The 20905-nt window shown below is 42.2% G+C and overlaps 1 pseudogene across 1 annotated transcript; it reads right to left on the reverse strand.

Moving 5' to 3' along the window:
• Positions 1-630: 630 nt before the first annotated feature.
• Positions 631-18737, reverse strand: LOC146621633 (UDP-glucuronosyltransferase 2A2-like; annotated as a pseudogene). Its single transcript, XR_014906621.1, has 6 exons — positions 17995-18737; positions 17691-17839; positions 17394-17546; positions 17038-17125; positions 15357-15576; positions 631-1101 (listed from the first exon to the last, which is right to left on the reverse strand). The product of XR_014906621.1 is annotated as a UDP-glucuronosyltransferase 2A2-like (transcript).
• Positions 18738-20905: the final 2168 nt, after the last annotated feature.

A 20905-nucleotide genomic window follows, 5' to 3' on the forward strand; every position in this document is an offset into this window, starting at 1 on the left:
GGTCTCGTCTCTGTGGTATTTTCGACCTTGGGGTACCAGCCTGTGAGTCTTACACATCAATTCTTGGGTCAGAGAGAAAGAGAAAAACAACTAGTAAATGGGCCTTATTGAGTAACAGTTTTCACTACAAAGCAATATCCTGTAAATGCTACCATGGTATCAAAATATCACAACACTGTATATAGCCACATTACATTACATCGTGTTCAGGACACCAGGATGTAGTGGTTGCTTTTTCATATTAATTTTTTTATCTTTTCATATTCTGAACTATCGTCAAAAAAAATGGAAAATTGAGTTTTAGGACACCGCAGCACTTTAAGTAAAAACTTATTCCTGTACTTTTCAACATGTTCATACAAAGGAAATGTTTACGAAGTTTTGTCATCCAAATGTATCAGCTTGTATCAACCTCTTTCATAACATGATTTAGTGTTTTTTTTGTTTTTCCTCATAATTCATAATAACATAATTTATGTAAAATTTTAATTTGAACCTTTTATATCTATATAACTGTTGATGGCATGGATGTATGCCTAGATTACTAAAAGAGAAACTTGTGTTACTCAGCTAAAGGCATAGAATGAATTTTCTTTTCTTAAAAAAATATACTCAACAGCCAATCAGCATTTGGTTTTTAATGTGAGATTAAATTCAGGTACATTTATGCAAATTAACACACTTGTAATTAGTTAAAGTAATCAGTGGTGATACATAAAGAATAAGATGGTGGGAAACTAAACATACATGAAAGAAAATCTCATGTAAGTAACAAATACTGCACTGGTCCCACATCTCTGTTTCAGTTCAGTCTGTTATTTAGCCTTCCTTTTCTTTTTTTCTTTCCTGACACAACACCTGTTCAAACAGAAACTGCAGGTCTTGATGAAGATGAATATGAGAAGTAGAACTATAGTGAGGAAGAAGCCCAGGACATCCAGGCTGTGATACTGGTACCAGGTGAGCTCATGGGCCTGGACCCTCAAGTGCTTGGCCCCTTTATTTCTCAGTGTGAATTCAATCCAGAATACTGCCTCTTCCAGAGCACTCATGGGTCTGTCGTGGTGGATGCTGGACAGCTGCATAGCATTTTCTTTGTACCTGTGAATGTGTATATGAATTAAAAAACATAATCTGAATTGTTACATTTTTATTATTTTTTCCTCTTTATTTATAGAATTTTTACATGTAGCTTGACATATCAGGGCTAATAAAATAAGTACCAAATGATACAAAGATATACCTCATTACAGTTCAGGCAATTACAATTTTTGAGAACTAGTGAACAGCTGATAACCAGTCCTGATCCAAACGTCCAATCCAAATAAATAAATAAATAAATAAAAAATAGGCAAGGCTTGAGTGTAACACTCAAAACAGGAGAGAGCAGTGCAAAATAAAAAGTCCTGTATAACTGAAGTGTTGTGCAGGTAAAAAACACATGAGTTAAATACGAGGTGGATGTGTTGCCACTGTTACACAGGTCAGGAATGTCGGGGTATATTTTAGATAGTCTAGATCAGTCTTTCTCAAACTGTGGTATGCGTACCACTAGTAGTACTTGGGTTCTCTCTGGTGGTACATGGGAAAGCTCCAATTTTTTTAAAGATTAAATAATGTGCCATTGTGGAGGCTCCCGACGTTTTCGGGTTGACTCCCGAGGCTCTTCTGTGAGCCGGAGTGAACCAGAAAACGTCTCTCCAACCGCGAGTCCTGTGTGAAGAGCAGCCTGCCAGCGGTCACGGCAACTACAGAGCGCTGGCAGGCTCGTTTCCCTGGGCCTTAAAACTGCAAAGATGGAACGGCACTGATGGTAAAAACACAGCCCTTTTCCGCAGTGCCACAATCCTAGCCACAATCGATGAGTTGGAGAATCCGTGGCGCGGGAGATGCCGTTGGTGAGTCGGGAACTATCACCTGGATGCCGAAGCTCTTGGTAGCCAGGAGAAGGCAACCTGCTTCTTCTGCGAGTGAATGGTAATCCTTTGCGGCCAGCAGTGGGGACTTGGCGAGGTCACCTCGCAACGGAAACTGTCTGAGAAAGAGGAATCCAACGTCATCCGTTCCTAGCAAGGGCAGCATGCCCTCCATGAGCTTGAGAGCTGTACCATCACCCAGGCCTGAGAGAGGGAGTTTATCAGCAAGCTCTGCATCGGAGAGGGAGTAGCACCACAGCAGCAGTGCCTTGAGAGGGGTGTATTTCCCTTGGGTGGGGGGGATCACCATCATCATCATGGAGGGTCATCACACAGCGGGTGGACAGCGGATCCAGCGAGGCCACCACACGATAGTAATTCATGTTGTCAGCTGAAACGTCATGGAGAGCAAACTGAACTTCGATAAGCATGAACCACAAAGGAGGGTCGTGAAGCTATAATTCCGGCAGCTTAACCGCAACAGCAAAAGATAAAATGTACAGCTCTGCTATCACTTCCAACATAAATGAAGACTGAAAAATAAACAGCAGTGGCGTTTGTAGGGTTACTGAAGTTGGGCTAGCTGGTATATAATTATGTGCTGCACGGTGGCTAGCTGCACAGCTATGTTAGCATAACATAAACTCAGTGAAGCTGGAGTATGATAGGTAACTTTTTACAACTCGATAAAAGTTGACGCGAGAGTTCCTGATGATTAGGAACAGATTTAATCGAATAATGGCTGGATGCTGTAAACAGACCAAACTTCAGTCAGGAGAAAAACTGAGATAATCCATCCACAATCCAAGGTTAGTCATTAATATTCTGCTGCATGGGCTGGGGTGTAGTTACATCGTAAGGTTTTAAAAACTGAGCTTTAAAATGATTAGCAGTAATAAAAACCGAGAGAGGCCGACAGTGATCACTGACTGTTTTTAGGGGCTTGTTCAAAATAAATAGAACAAAATAAAAAGCATTAAAACCGCTTTAATAAATGCAGAGTAGTTTGGACCCAGAAGCAGGATTCATCAGGTAATCACTTAAAGATTGGATATCCCACCTGCTGTGAATGTTTTGATGCAGTACAGTTGTTATATTATCACTCGTCACATCTTGTTTATGAAAGTTAAAATAAATAATATTCATATAAGACATAAAATTGTCTTGTGTAAACTGTATGTAGGTGTTAAATAGGCCTATACTACTGTACTTTAATGTCGGTCATAAGCATGCTACTTTAAGAGCCATATATTTTATGAGGTGGTACCCATTGCAAAAAGTTTAGATCTTGAGAAGTGCAATCTGTACACCGTCTTAAACTGAATAAGAGAGAGTCTTGCACATGAGGACGAGGTATGAATTCTGTCAATTACTTTGTCCCAGTAATCTTTCCCAAACTTAAGGCCCAGGTCCTGTTCCCAACTTTTTTTTTTTTTTTTGGGGGGGGTTCAGTAATTGCCCCATGTCTTAATTAAGGTATTTAATAATAATAATAATGGATTGCATTTATATAGCACTTTTCGGGGCCCTCAAAGCGCTGTACAATTCCACTATTCATTTACTCTCACATTCACACACTGGTGGAGGCAAGCTACAGTTGTAGCCACAGCTGCCCTGGGGCAGACTGACAGAGGCGAGGCTGCCATATCGCGCGATGGGCTCCTCTGGCCATCACCAGTAGGCGGTAGGTGAAGTGTCTTGCCCAAGGACACAACGCCGAGACTGTCATAGCCGGGGCTCGAACCGGCAACCTTCCGGTTACAAGACGAAATGCCAACTCTTTGAGCCACGATCGCCCTTTTTTGTGTTATAAGAGCCTTACTGTGAGACTTCAGCTCAAATAATTCTTCCTACCATTGCTTAGGGGGCTGACTTGGAAACTCTGGCAAGATAGAAGATGCACAGTGTCTTATTTGACAATAGCGGAAGAAATGATACAAGTTATAATAATACAAATTATACAAAGAAGACAGGTCACTAAAGCTTAGAATAGTGTTATGTTTAAAAAAAAAAAAATCCTAAAAACATGTAATACCCATCCCTCGTGGACTCCCATATACACGAGTTCACGAGGGATGGTGGCAATAGGTGGTTGTTACAGATTGGGGCCAGAGCAGAGGCAGAGACTGAATTGAAGTGACACTTTTTTTGGATATATGGCGCCCTCCAGTGATTACTTACCTGATGATCTGAGGAAAACTATAGTGAGAGGGGCAGCCCCATTCCAATGGCAGGTTGGGTTTGTCAGGACAAATGTGTAAATGGCTGGTAGACCCAATTATTTACCATACTCCATTAGTTTTCCTTTTACATGTCTCAGACTGCTTATTTGTCATGGTTGACTGTGTGGCAGGCAGGCAGGAGTGGTGGACCCAATACGCAGGACTCTTGGAGACAGGACTTAAACTGAAAACGCAGCTTTATTGCTGGAAAAACTCCTCAAACTATGAGTCACAAAACTGAACAAAAACTTACAAACAGTGGTGCTGGAGAACTGGAACATGACAAACACACAGCATGGAGAAGGTAAGAGGATGAACAGACGTTAACGACACAACACCGAGTAGGGGAAGACACAGACACTAAATACAAGAGGTGAACGGAGCGAAGAGGAAACAGCTGGGAGACACGGCTGACGCTGATTACACTGACGAGACAGGGAGAGCACAAAGCTGAACGCACTGACATAGGACACAGAACTACAAAATAAAACAGGAAGCACACGACAGAGACACAGACGCAGACTCATAAGCAGGCATACCGAATATAACACATAGAACTCAAACAATAATAATCATCATCAACAAAACACCAGAGAAACAAAACGTTCATTCAAAATAGATCAGAACTCAGAATGCTGGGTCAATACTGACCCAGAACCGTGACATTATTGTGTTGTTTTTGTTGTTTGTTGTTGTTTTGTATCAAAAAATTCAAATAAAGAGATACATTTAAAAAAACAACAACTTTGTGGTACTTGAACTTTTATGCTCATTAGACCTTTATTACGGTGGCCCCGGTGTACAAACTCCAAAAACACTTACAAATTCCAAATATCATGCACAAACTCCAAAACACATGCAAAATCCAAAACACTTACAAAATCCGAAACACTTACAAAATCCAAAACACATGCAAAATCCAAAACACTTACAAAATCCAAAACACATGCAAAATCCAAAACACATGCAAAATCCAAAACACTTACAAAATCCAAAACACATGCAAACTCCAAAACACGTACAAAATCCAAAACACGTACAAAATCCAAAACACATGCAAAATCCAAAACACATGCAAAATCCAAAACACGTACAAAATCCAAAACACTTACAAACTCCAAAACACATGCAAACTCCAAAACACGTACAAAATCCAAAACACTAACAAAATCCAAAACACATGCAAAATCCAAAACACTTACAAAATCCAAAACACTTACAAAATCCAAAACACATGCAAACTCCAAAACACGTACAAAATCCAAAACACGTACAAAATCCAAAACACATGCAAAATCCAAAACACATGCAAAATCCAAAACACGTACAAAATCCAAAACACTTACAAACTCCAAAACACTTACAAAATCCAAAACACATGCAAACTCCAAATCACAATGGAAGTGCTCCTGGACGCTAGGGGCAGTGTTGAGCTCGATTTGCAAAATAAACGGCAAGTTTGTTGGGCTGTATGGGACGGTATAGTCTCCGTCACACTGCCCAGGTTGCCTAGCAACCATGATACTAACCGCTGGAAACGTGTTATACAACTTTGTTTGACAGAAATGAAGGAGAACATATTTTGTTCGTTTGTTTGTTTCTGCAAGAGCTTTGTGTGATTTGATAAGTATCTGAGGCTGAGACCACAGGACAGTAAAACATGATTTTTGGGCTTCATTTCTGTACTGAACAGTCATTTAACATTAGTTAGTAAATAACAATTAGCTAATGTTGTTCATGAGACTAAAGTCATATCACTTTGGTAATGTAAATATAATATGGCCAATATTATAGTTATTATATTAATCATTATTAGCTATTACAGCAGTGAACATGAACTCTGTGTCAAATACTGAGCCTCAGTACAGATTCAAGTTGCAGTTATTTATGTCTTATCACCTTAAATCTTCACTCAAAGACAAGTATCTTTGACAGTGCATATATAGGTGTATCATATATGCTTCAGGAAAAACTGCATATATATGCATATATATGCTTCAGGAAAAACTGAACAGGATGGAGGTGGACCCCTGCCTGGTCGCTTGGATCTCCGACTACCTCACCGACAGACCACAGTACGTCAGGCTGAAGGACATCACGTCTGACACAGTGGTCAGCAGCACAGGAGCACCACAGGGAACTGTGCTGTCCCCTCTTCTCTTCACCCTGTACACCTCTGACTTCTGCTACAACTCTGAATTATGCCACATTCAGAAGTTTGCAGACGACACAGCCATCATGGGGTGTATCTGGGATGATCAGGAAGAGGAGTACAGAAGTCTGGTGAGGAACTTTGTCGCATGGAGTCACACAAACCACCTGCAACTCAACACCTCAAAGACTAAGGAACTGGTTGTGGACTTCGGGAGGTCTAGAGCAGGTCCACTGCCGGTTCAGATAGAGGGGGAGGAGGTGGAGGTGGTCAACAAGTACAAGTACCTCGGGCTGTGGGTGGACAATAAACTGGACTGGTCATGCAACACAGAGCACCTGTACAAAAAAGCCCAAAGCCGACTGTACTTCCTCAGGAGGCTGAGGTCTTTTAACATCTGCAGGAAGCTCCTGAGGATGTTTTACCAGTCGGTGGTTGCTGGAGTACTTTTCTATGCTGTGGTGTGCTGGGGGAGCAGCACAGCAAAGAAGGACTCATCCAGGCTGGAAAAACTGATCAGGAGGGCTAGCTCTGTGGTCGGCATGAAGCTGGACACTCTGGTGACAGTGGCAGAGAAAAGGACATTAAAGAAACTGATGGACATTATGGACAATGCCAGGCATCCTCTGCACACGGCCATTAACAACCAGAAGAGTCTGTTCAGTGACAGGTTGCTTCTCCCCAAGACAAGAACCAACAGACTTAAAAACTCCTTTGTCCCACACGCCATCAAACTGTTTAACTCCTCTCTGGAGGGGAGAGGGAGGGGAAACAGGAGGACAAAGGAGGGGGGAACAACTAAGCTGTAGTGCCTCTTCACCTCACTGTGCAATACCTTTTGTGCAATACTTTTGTAAATAGTCAACGGTGCAATAGACTCAATACTTGAAATGTGCAATTCATTCACTTGTATTTTTATTTTTTATTCCTATTTATTCTATTTATCCCCTTCGTATATTTTATTTATATTGTCTCTGTATTTATATATGTGTGTGTGTGTGTGTGTGTGTATATATATATATATATATATATATATATATATATATATCTCACTGAGGGCCTGAACCCCCTCAGTGAGATCATTAACAAGACTGGCTACGGATACCGACTACGGAACGGAGCAGTTGTCAGCCACCTCCTGTACATGGATGACATCAAGCTGTATGCCAAGAGTGAACGAGACATCGATTCACTGATCCACACTACCAGGCTATACAGCAATGACATTGGAATGTCGTTCGGACTGGAGAAGTGTAGTCGGATGGTATCAAAGAGAGGGAAGGTAGTCAGAACTGAGGGGATTGAACTACCAGAAGGCAACATTGCAGACATAGAGGACAGTTACAAGTACCTGGGGATCCCGCAGGCGAATGGGAACCATGAAGAGGCCGCTAGAAAAGCTGCAACCACCAAGTACCTGCAGAGGGTCAGGCAAGTCCTGAGGAGTCAGCTGAATGGTAAGAACAAGATCCGGGCCATCAACACGTACGCCCTGCCCGTGATCAGGTACCCTGCTGGGGTAATAGGCTGGCCAAAGGAGGAGATAGAAGCCACTGACATAAAGACAAGAAAGCTCCTTACCATGCATGGAGGGTTTCACCCCAAGTCCAGCACCCTGAGGCTGTACGCTAAGCGGAAGGAAGGGGGCCGGGGACTGGTGAGTGTCAGCACCACAGTCCAGGATGAGACAACGAACATCCAAGAATACATTGGGAAGATGGCCCCAACTGACCGAGTGCTCAGTGAATACCTCAGGCAACAGAAACCCAAGAAAGAGGAGGGAGACGAGGAACCATCATGGAAGGACAGGCCCCTGCACGGTATGTACCACCGGCAGATAGAGGAGGTGGCTGATATCCAGAAATCCTACCAGTGGCTGGACAAAGCTGGACTGAAAGACAGCACAGAGGCACTAATCATGGCAGCACAAGAACAAGCTCTGAGCACAAGATCCATAGAGGCTGGGGTCTATCACACCAGGCAAGACCCCAGGTGCAGGCTGTGTAAAGATGCCCCAGAGACAATCCAGCACATAACAGCAGGGTGCAAGATGCTAGCAGGCAAGGCATACATGGAACGCCATAACCAAGTGGCCGGCATAGTGTACAGGAACATCTGTGCCGAGTATAACCTGGAAGTCCCGAGGTCAAAATGGGAGATGCCCCCAAGGGTGGTGGAGAATGACCGAGCTAAGATCCTGTGGGACTTCCAGATACAGACGGACAAAATGGTGGTGGCTAACCAACCGGACATAGTGGTGGTAGACAAACAGAAGAAGACGGCCGTAGTGATCGATGTAGCAGTTCCGAATGACAGCAATATCAGGAAGAAGGAACACGAGAAGCTGGAGAAATACCAAGGGCTCAGAGAAGAGCTCGAGAGGATGTGGAGGGTGAAGGTAACGGTGGTCCCCGTGGTAATCGGAGCACTAGGTGCGGTGACTCCCAAGCTAGGCGAGTGGCTCCAGCAGATCCCGGGAACAACATCGGAGATCTCTGTCCAGAAGAGCGCAGTCCTGGGAACAGCTAAGATACTGCGCAGGACCCTCAAGCTCCCAGGCCTCTGGTAGAGGACCCGAGCTTGAAGGATAAAACCGCCCGCATGGGCGTGCTGGGTGTTGTTTTATATATATATATATATATATATATATATATATATATATATAATATTCTGTAACTCTGTAACTTCTGTCGGTGCTGTGCTTTTTTGGAAATCGAATTTCCCAGAGGAACCCACCCGAGGGATTAATAAAGTTCTATCTTATCTAATCTAATCTAATCTAATCTAATCTAATCTAATCTAATCTATATAAGAGACAAATGTTGTTCCTTCAGTATGTTGGCATTACTAAATTTGGCTCATTGTTTACATATATTTATAAAAAGAAAATGTACGAGCTGTGAAAACTGTTTCTGATAGAATGAAGAGTAGACTGACATATTAAATATTCCTTTATGGACCATGACCATGTCATAACTGCTTTAAGTCATACAGAATAGATATCAGAGCCTTAAACAGGCTGACTTCTGCTAAATGGGTCAAACTGGGCAGAAAGTATACAAACACATAACATCCTTATAGAATATGATGTAACAATATAGATCAACTTACCTCAGAATATATAAAGCATATAAACAATTACAGCAATATGATGCAACAAACACAGCAGTACTACTAATCCAAAATACTCAAAGCTTCATAGAACTGGAACAAACATTTGTTTTTAGCTCCATTCTGCTGCAGATACATACTTTAGGTTTCTGAACATTAAACTTGTTGCTGCCTTTCATGGTGTGTAACTTGAAGGCCCTGAGTACTTTCTCCCACACTGAAAACACTGGAATGATAAAATTATTTGAACATAACCTAATAAGACTGATTTAGGACAGACAATTAGTTATGTTAAACTTTTCTAGCAGTCCTTCACAAACAGGGAACAGTCTGTCTATTATCTCCATCTGTCAGCTGCTGCTGGCTCTTCTTCCTCCTCTTCCTCACACACTGCTGAGTTTGTCCTGGTGGATCATCAGGGGTGCAAAGCCTCACAGATGATGTGCAGCAGTGGGTCCCTCAGTCTGTCCTCACTCTGGACACTTGCAGTTGTCACACATGGAAATCAAATGTGTGATAAGCTGCAGGATTCAAACACAAGTGTAACTTATAACTACATGTTCATACTTTTATTACACAACCAGAGAGAAAGAAAAAGAGAGAGAGTGCAGGACGGACAGACAGGTGACAGTCTCAGGTGTATACACTGCTACAAAACAGCACAAGAGAAGGAGGATTTAGTATTTGTGTTATTACAGTGGTAAACAAGAAGAGTTCCCAGATGGTGCAGTGGACACATGTGTGACTCCTGTGATTAAAGCATCTTTCTTTCAGCTTAACGAGTGAACCGTCAGCTCGTTCAAACACACGTTAAAGTGCGTTTGGCTCGACACCACCGAACAGAGGCAGCAATACAACATAGCTAACATTAACAGTGCAGTGAATCCTGCTTGTGCCGTGATATTCAGGACTACAAACCGAGCAGCATCACTGACTTTCAGCTTGTTGTGTTTGTGGATATATGACTGACTTTAATTATCCATAAAATCATCACATTCTCTGTAAGATTAAAGTCAACTATTGAACAGCGTATATTTTGAAGTAAAGGCTTTAAAACCAAGTTAGTACAAACATCGCTAATGTCACATAACTTTCCCGACATGTGGCCAACAGTAATGTTTTAATGTTCTCCATTATAAAAACATTCGCGCATAAATAAGTGACATAATATTCAGTACTTACTTCTGAAAGTTTACTCTTCGGCCGCTCCGCTTCCGCCGTTTTTTTCGACAAAATTATCCACACCGACTGCCACGCTATGAAGTCTGGGATATGTTGGGCCATGAAGGCTACACCAAAATCCTTAAAATTCAGGGAAATGAAGGACGCATTTGAGGGCCGCATTTCGAGCAGCCTTTGAACTGGGACAGCCTTCGTCGTGTCGCTGTGACGTAATCGGCCTTAAAATGCGGCCTTTAAGGCTGCAGACCCTGAATTGGGATACAGCCCAAATCCGGTCATTGGTACTTCCTGGCTTGTGTAGTTACTATCTAGAATATACTAGAATATCTTTTTATTCACTGCAAACCGTTTTATTCTCCGCGGGAGTTTGCTTCATTCATCCTGGCCGCTGTTTACATCCCGCCAGACGCGGATGCGCAAGCAGCTCAGTGCGCACTCGCAGAGCAGATTCTCCACACGGAGCGGACATACCCGGACTCTCTCATCATTGCTCTTGGGGACTTTAACAAAGCCAATCTGAGCCACGAGCTTCCGAAATACAAGCAGTATATTAAATGCCCGACCAGAGAGGAGAGGCCATTGGACCACTGCTACAGCACGATCAGCGGGGCCTATCGCGCGGTGCCGCGCGCTTCACTCGGACTTTCTGACCACGTCATGATCCACCTGATCCCCACGTACAGACAGAGGCTGAAGCTCTCCAAACCTGTCGTGAGGACCAAAAAACTGTGGAGCAACGAGGCTGTGGAGGAGCTTCGCACGTGTTTGGAGACCACAGACTGGGACACAATGAAGGCTGCTTCTAACAGCTTGGACGAGTTTACGGACACCGTCACCTCCTATCTCCACTTCTGTGAGGACAGCATTGTGCCATCACGCACCAGGGTGAGTTATAACAATGACAAACCCTGGTTTACCCCTAAACTCAAAAAGCTGTGGCTGGAAAAGAGTAAGGCGTTCAGAAGCGGAGACAGGGACTGCTACAGAGAGGCCAAGTACAGGTTCACTAAAGAAGTGGACATTGCCAAACATCAGCACTCTGAGAAGATGCAGCAGCAGATCTCAGAGAATGACTCGGCCTCTGTGTGGAAAGGTTTTAGGAATATTACAAACTACAAGCCTAAAACCCCCCACTCCACTGATGACTTGCTCTTAGCCAACACCCTCAACGACTTTTACTGTCGTTTTGACGAGCCATCAGGCAGCCTTCACACCTCCAACGACCCCAACAACAGAGGCACTTTGGACACTCATTCCCCCACCTCTCCCCCCTCCATAGAGCCATCACCACCTTCAAACTGTTCACCTGCAACACCCGCCCCCTCACCCCACACAAAAGAGGATTTCACACCACCTCCTCCGACCACAACTCTTCATATTCATGAAGCAGATGTGAGGAAGCAGTTTAAGAACCTGAATGCTCGGAAAGCTCCCGGCCCAGACGGTGTGTCTCCTGCCACCCTCAGACACTGTGCAAACGAGCTGGCCCCAGTGTTTTCTGGCATCTTCAACTCCTCACTGCAGGCATGTCATGTGCCTGCCTGCTTCAAGTCCTCTACCATAATCCCTGTCCCCAAGAAACCTAGGATCACTGGACTAAATGACTACAGACCCGTGGCTCTGACATCTGTGGTCATGAAGTCATTTGAGCGCCTAGTTCTCTCCCATCTCAAGACCCTCACGGCCCCCCTCCTGGACCCCCTGCAGTTTGCATATAGAGCCAACAGGTCTGTAGACGACGCCATCAACATGGCCCTACACTTCATCCTGCAGCATCTGGACTCCCCAGGAACCTACGCCAGGATCCTGTTTGTGGACTTCAGCTCTGCCTTCAACACCATCCTTCCAGACCATCTCCGAGGCAAGCTTTCCCAGATGAATGTGCCTGATCCCATCTGCCGGTGGATCACTGACTTCCTGACGGACAGGAAGCAGCACGTGAGGCTGGGAAAGAATGTCTCGGACTCCCGGACCATCAGCACCGGCTCCCCTCAGGGCTGTGTTCTTTCTCCTCTGCTCTTCTCCCTGTACACCAACTGCTGCACCTCCACCCACCAGTCTGTCAAGCTAATCAAGTTCGCAGATGACACCACCGTCATTGGGCTCATCTCGGACGGGGACGAGTCTGCCTACAGGAGGGAGGTTGAACATCTGGTGTCTTGGTGCAGCCACAACAACCTGGTGCTGAATGCCCAGAAGACAGTGGAGATTATTGTGGACTTCAGGAAGCACACAGCCCCACTCCCCCCCATCATCCTGACTGACACCCCCATCACCTCTGTGGACTCATTCCGCTTCCTGGGTACCACCATCACCCAGGACCTGAAGTGGGAGCCCACCATCACCTCCGTCATCAAGAAAGCCCAGCAGAGGATGTACTTCCTGAGGCAGCTGAAGAAATTCAACCTGCCAACACGGACGATGATGCAATTCTACACTGCAATCATCGAGTCCATCCTCACCTCCTCCATCACCGTGTGGTACGCTGGAGCCACTATCAGGGACAAACAGAGACTGCAGCGTGTTGTGCGCTCTGCTGAGAAGGTGATTGGCTGCAGACTCCCATCTCTGCAGGACCTGTACACCTCCAGGACACTGCGGCGTGCAGCCCGGATCTCAGCTGACCCTTCTCACCCTGGACACAGTCTGTTTGACCTGCTCCCCTCAGGCAGGAGGCTCCGGTCCATTCGCACCAGAACCTCTCGCCACAAGAACAGTTTCTTCCCCTCTGCTGTTGGACACATGAACAATAACCACATGACTGTCCCCGCCACTAACACATGACCCTACGCTGTGTCACTGCATCATTTCATGTTTGGCACTGATCACCACCTGCACTCATGTATATATCTTTCTACGTAGCACTCATAATTCTTATTCTCATGTATATATCTCATGTATATCTCATGCACATATCTTTCTTTCTACATAGCACTTTAATTCTTATTGTCTGCACTGAAGCACCGCAGCAATTTCCTAATGTTGTAAACCTCAACATCTGGCAATAAACCCATTCTGATTCTGATTCTGATTCTGATTCTGATTCTACTAGGTAAAAGAAAGCTCAACACTGCCCCTAGCGTCCTGGAGCATTTCCGTTGTGTTTTGGAATTTGCATGTGTTTTGGATTTTGTAAGTGTTTTGGATTTTGTACGTGCTTTGTCTCTAGGGGCCACCGTACCTTTATGATATGCTGTAAATCTGTCTTTTGAATTCTCCTATGAAGCAGAAAAACAATAGTTTGTACATAAAATATAGAAGTTGGCACTGTGACATCAACCACTGATTAGTGAAATCTTGTTTTGAAGTGTGAACCTGAGCATGGCCCTGAGAACCCAAGGGCATGTACATTCAGTGACTTGTGATTACTGTCTTTATCATCTTTCTATGTAAAGCTCTCAATTTCAGGCTCTGTGTGCGCTCACACAAAAAGAGGTGTTTTATGGGACATGTGACTCTGCTTCTGTATGAAATGATCCCTTTCATTGCCACCTAGTCCAGTCAGAGATGCTATCAGATGATGATAAAATTCTTAAAATTAATCTCTAAAGAACATAAAACTGCAAGAATAAACAGTTAAATGAGGCGAGAGATTAATGGTACAGAAAATCATTAATCTTGAAATTTATTGTAAAGAGCCCTCAACTCCAGTTAATAATTTAATCACTTTGTGCAGTCTCGGTGCTGCTGTTTATTTCTAAGGAGATGGCTGCACGTTAGAGCTTAAACTCCAAACGTTAAATGTCATGGTCTCAAAGCCTAATAAGAGACATGGAAATAACTTTAGTTTGTTGCAGATTTAAGTGAAACGAATTTGATTGTGTGAATGGGTATTCTTGGTGTGTGTTCTACTATTCCATCACTGTAAAAGAGGTTTAACAGCAAATTAAAACAAAGTACAAAAGGGTTGCTAAAACTTTTTAACACGACCAGCGTATAAGTACCCTGCACTTATGTGCAATTTGCAGGCAACAATTTAGGTTTTTGCAAGAAACAATAAAACAAGTACAATGGAAATATCCTGTGCTTTCTGGGGCATGGGTTGTGTTATGGTGTAACTAAAAAATGTTGCACAAAAAATTGCACTTAATTACAGGGTACTTGTAGTCTAACAATGTAATTATTTTATTATTTCCTGCAAAAACCTGACTTGGTACAAAACATTACATGTAATTAAAGGCTACTTGTGCCTTAGTTGTGGGTGCTACATTCATTGTAATTGTTTCATTGTTTCGCTGGTGACTCCATAATATGGTTTGCATTCCAGAAAGTACAGGGTACTTACAGTGTACTTCTTTCATTATATCCTGCAAAAACCTGACTTGACACAAAATGCACGTAAGTACAGCGTACTTGCACCATATTTGTAGTTTGTGTTATAAAGTGTTGCCAGAACATTTAAACCTTTTTTTTGTCTTGCTAAATTAATACATGCACATTCCAGTGACAATAAAGGGCTCAGTGGTTTTAGTAAGGTACAGCATAACAACTTACATTTATGAAAAAAAAAAAGCCTCGCAAAGGCTCTGTAAAGCACCCCAAAACATGCTGCAAATCAATAAAAAAAAATAAATAAACGAATGAGAAACCAAGACCAGATTGTGTTCAGTGTAGGTTGATCACTGTGACTTGAAATTGCAAATAATTCTGGTTTAAGGTATGTTATGCTTGGCCTTCATACTTTTCATACTCTTGAGCCCACACTCATCTTTGCTATAAAATCTATACTTTCAAATCCTAATCCAAAGTATACAGATAGTTCAAAGAACTCACGATTTGTAGTTGATGACTGTGTTGATTGCGTCTCTAAGACCTTCAGACGTCATGAAGTTCAAGTTGAGAATAACTGCAGCTCCTTTTTCTTTCATATGGACCATGTTGTCTGGCTGGTCAGCAAACATGGGGATGCCCACAATGGGAACGCCATGGTAGATGGCTTCATAAATCCCGTTTGTGCCTCCATGGGTGATGAAAGCTCTAGCTTTAGGGTGACCTAAGACATGTCAAATAACCATGAAACATCTGGAGTAAGTTTTTCACACTTGGACAGCAAAAAGGTTTCACTAAACCTGGACAAGTACTTAGCTTTAGTTTTAAGGTGACATAAGACATGCCAAATAAGATAAGATAAGATAAGATAGAACTTTATTAATCCCTCGGGTGGGTTCCTCTGGGAAATTCAACTTCCAAAAAAAGCACAGCAACGACCAAAGTTACAGTTACAGAACTGTTATATATATATATACACACACACACACACATATATAAATACAGAGACAAATATAAATAAAATATACAAAGGGGATAAATAGAATAAATAGGAATAAAAAATAAAAATACAAGTGAATTGCACATTTCAAGTATTGAGTCTATTGCACTGTTGACTATTTACAAAAAGTATTGCACAAGGTATTGTACAGTGAGGTGCAGAGGCACTACAGCTTAGTTGTTCCCCCCTCCTTTGTCCTCCTGTTTCCCCTCCCTCTCCCCTCCAGAGAGGAGTTAAACAGTCTGATGGCGTGTGGGACAAAGGAGTTTTTAAGTCTGTTAGTTCTTGTCTTGGGGAGAAGCAACCTGTCACTGAACAGACTCTTCTGGTTGTTTATGGCCGTGTGCAGAGGATGCCCAGCATTGTCCATAATGTCCATCAGTTTCTTTAATGTCCTTTTCTCTGCCACTGTCACCAGAGTGTCCAGCTTCATGCCGACCACAGAGCTAGCCCTCCTGATCAGTTTCTCCAGCCTGGATGAGTCCCTCTTTGCTGTGCTGCTCCCCCAGCACACCACAGCATAGAAAAGTACTCCAGCAACCACTGACTGGTAAAACATCCTCAGGAGCTTCCTGCAGATGTTAAAAGACCTCAGCCTCCTGAGGAAGTACAGTCGGCTTTGGGCTTTTTTATACAGGTGCTCTGTGTTGCATGACCAGTCCAGTTTATTGTCCACCCACAGCCCGAGGTACTTGTACTTGTTGTACTTAAATAACCATTAAACAAACCATTAAACATTTAATTACTTATTACACACTTGGACTACTTGGGAATGTCAATATATGTGAAGAAGTGATTTAAGTTGAAATTTAACTTGCATGTCCAGACATCTGTTAAAGTGGAACAGCTTTGAGAAAATGAACTAAACAAAGTAGTTTAGCGCAGCGTGCAACTTGTAATCATGATTTCATCTGTGAGAAAATCATATTTCATTCAGTTCTCCTTGTTTTTAATATAACAAATGCTCACAGCCTCCAATAAAACATTTAGTGTTGAATGTGGCAAAATAAGCTCTAGGCTTTTAAAAACTTTTGTAGAAAAAATTATGTTCAGTGTGCAGTGAAAATTTGCCATCGTTGTGGAATCTGTTTTCACTAAGATAAGTTTTGATGGAATCAATGTTTCTATACTGCCCATCATCTATTGATCCGTTATTCATCTGTGATTGGTACCCACATTACTTACCCAGGAGGTCATTCTGAGGGATCCAGTCATATATTTTAGTGTTGCCACCCAAAGTTTCTGGCTTTTCTCCTCTATATCTCCACAGCACCTATAAACAGTAAGATATTTGCTAACATGATTGGGGGGGTTTTGTATGCTAGTTTTATATTGTAATGCAATTTTTCAAGACTTGAAGGGTAGGGGACATCTCAAGACTTGTCATTAGAAATCATCAGACAAACAACAGACAAACAGACAAAATCTGACTTTTCGCAGGAAAAACTGAGTGATGTAAAATTTGAGATGGTAGAAATGGTAGTTTTGGTAGTCCTAGTAGTCTAAGGTGACCATATTTTGATTTCCAAAAAAGAGGACACTTGTCCTTAAAGAAAACTTAACTTTTGTGGGATCTGAGCGAGGCCTGAAGCTATCATGTTTGCCTTCTCCTTGGTGACGTTGTTGATCATGGATCCTAAAGTGAAGATCACAATGCCATCATCTCCAGAACTCTGCACAAATTCCTCCAGATCCTGTAACAAGTCAAATATTATCCCACCACCAGCCAACCAGCTGTTTTCTCATTTTTGTTCAACATTTTGATGGCTTCACTGCTCCTGGCAGGAATATTCTGTGATGTAATGATTAATCAGATGGTAATAGTTGAGTGTCCTTACCTCTGGTAAAGGTTTAGCAGGTCTGCAGTGGATCCCACCAACATATTTGAAGTTGGGGAGGAAAGGACGAGGGAATTCAAAATCCCAGTAGGTTCGGATTAACCAGATGTCTGCTTTACTCATCAACTCACAGGCACTGGTGGGAGTTCCTGTTGCAATGCATAAGTAAAGGACATATCACCAATAGTTCATACAAGGCATATTTTCTTAATCAGATCTGATGGGATATTTAAAAAACTGCGTTTAAATCTTTAGCAAGTTTTAAATAGTTTTATAAATCAGTGCTTTACGCCTATTTGCTCACCTTTGACATCAGAGTAATATCTGTCTAATACGTTCCAAAAAGTGTGATCAATCATGATGTCTTGGAGAGTGTAGAAGAGAAAGTTCCACACTCTCTCTGAGAAGTCCATCTTATCTGTGAGTTTGCTCATAGCACCGGGAACAAAGGATGGTGGAGCAGGCATCTGACCACAATGCCTCTCCCAGTTATTAGCTAAGGAGAAGCGCAAGGAGAAGACGAGTGGGATCCCCAAAATATCTGCTACCAAGTCACTGCCAGGGTAGAGGGGGTCAGCCAAGAGAAGGTCGTACTTTCCTTCTTTCAATTTCTTCATGGCGGCTTCTGATTTCACCACACCGTCCAAATACTGGATAGAAAACTGCAGGTCAGTTTTCATTATGTCAATGAATCTGATGTAGAGCTCCAAGTAGTTCATATAATCAATCTCGTATATGGAGAATCGGAGGAACTCTTCTAGAAACTCTTCCATAGCCTCCAATGAGAAAGAGACGTTGAAGGGCTCATAGTGAAAGCGGGAAGGTTCATTGGTGTTCATGTATACTGACGAGCTCGGGGTCAGTACAGTCACCTGGTGTCCCCTGTCAACCAGCAGCTCCAGAACAGGCTTCATGTTTATCCAGTGGCTGCCTTCGGTGTACCACACCAAAATGTTCCCTCCGTTTGCACTCCATGTCGCACAAAGTACCATCAGGACGCAGGCAGTGAGACGCAGATCCATGGTGTCTGAATGTCAGCAGGAAAACCAGCTGTGGTCTGATCCTTTGTAGAAGTATCACAGGAAAGATAATTATTAACTCAAAGTTAAACTCTGACTCACTTCTTCTGTACAGTATTGCTCATTTCACAATGGGTTAAAAGTTAATGGGAATAAAGTTGACAGTACTGAAAAAAGCAGGACTGATCCGGTATGAGAAATCCACTAAGAAATTAGTAAAAATGTCAGAGCTCGACGTTGTTGTTAGTCGGGTAGAGACGGAGTGAAGTAATGTAAAACAATGGTCATTTCAACTGTATAGGCTTGGACACTGTTGCATAATCTGAGGAAGTTGTGGGTGCCTGTGCAACTGTTTCCATGCATGCCACTGAAACACAAAGGAGTCAGGATTGTTAGAATTCAAACAAGCTGTAACCCCATTGATGATTTGACTCTGCCAGTGTTGAGGTTCAAGGTTAAGCCAATATTTAAAAGGTGATGGAGAGTTATCATTCAAGACATATCTGGTAAAATAAAGGAATTAATAAAAAGTTTTTTATACAGTCTGTGTGATGATCTCTCCAGATTTTTTGAGGAGAATGTGAAGAATGAAGTTGAAGTGCCCTGAGGCAACTGCTGTTGTGATTTGGCACTATTTAAATAAAACTGAATTCAACTGAACTCACTTTAATAAGAGAGGTCCAAAAGATCCTGTTGAGTTTCATGAGTCCTGACTCCATTCTAACTGGATACAGCCTTAAAACATACTTGTGTTTAATCAAATTTACCTTTCAGCTTCTTTTTTATATTTATTAATACACAGCCATTTTCACATCTGTCAGTTACAATCCTCACTAAACTCTGATACACAAGAAAAAGATACGAAACCACCTGGATATTTGAAACCACAAGCATGCACGTTTGTCACATCTGAAGACGGCACTCTGAGTGCTTGTCAATGAAATTCCCCCCCTGACCTCACCTTTTATATAAGGTGATAAGATACAAGATACAACATGCCAAACACAATTACCTGACTGAGAGAAACAGATATTGAAACGGCATCATGCTCATGTGGTCTTGTCCCGCAGAGTCGGAATTAATTGATTATGAGTCGTTTCTGGGCAGAAGTGTAAAAATATACAGTAATGTTTGAGACAAAAGTGATTTGGCAAGAACATGCATACAAAAGTAATCTCACTTTATATCTCTCAGTCTTGACAAATTTCAATTCAACAATCTTAACTCTACTATTTGTAATGTGCCTAACCAAAGTTTGCCTACAACTTTGACCACCACATGGCAACTGGAAAAAGTCTTGATGTAGCTACTCGCACTTTTCTTGGAGTAGTAACAAATATTAAAGGATTTGCAACTAAGATAATCAAATAGCTTAATCATATTTTTTATATGAAAGATCTCTCAAAAACATTTTGAAACATGTTTGGACTGTTATTAACACTTACATATTCATAGATATCAGCCTCTTCTATCAGTCTACAAGAATGTTATTAATCATTGATTTATTTTACTCTTGAAGAGCTATCGTGTTTGGGTTTTTTGTTTTTTGATAGGAAATGAGCATGGTGTCTTTCTGGGAGACTCTAGTGGTGATGAGGGTCTCCTTCAAGGTTTTCATTCATTGCATGCTGTCCCATTGACTACAACACTGGTACTTCCTCTGCCTCTCCATTGTATTTCCTACATCTTCCAGGGCAGAGTTAATGCTGTATCTACTCACAAGTTGTGAAAGTACTGCTGGCTCTATTTCACATTAAATTGACACATCTATTGCATAAATGTTTTGGACAGTAAAATGTAGGTTGCTTTTTTTGTAACCAGTAAGAAAATCTTCAGATGTCTTCCTGTTTACTACAGCTGCTCCATGGGATGGTGATGGATACATCAGTGGTTAAAAGCTAACCCGCAACAAGCTCACAGCTGAATACATCATAATGATCCATTCAAGAGAGTGATGGGTCACCACCATGCAAATGTTTTATTTGTTATTACAAAATCCTTACAGAGTATCATCTCATTGTTGAGTTAATTTGATCCACATAAAGATAAATCATTATCATACAGTGAAATCTGACTTTAAATTCCACAGAATCATGATCCAGATATCAGATTTATTGATGAAGATGTTGATTGTCACAGTTCCTAGATTGAAGTTGTAAAAAAAAAAAAAAAAAAAAGTAAATAGTAAATACTAAT

Source organism: Diplotaxodon limnothrissa, linkage group LG12 (assembly GCF_057381915.1).
Source record: "Diplotaxodon limnothrissa isolate DT_005_m linkage group LG12, D_limnothrissa_male_GT1.1, whole genome shotgun sequence".
Taxonomy (NCBI): domain Eukaryota; kingdom Metazoa; phylum Chordata; class Actinopteri; order Cichliformes; family Cichlidae; genus Diplotaxodon; species Diplotaxodon limnothrissa.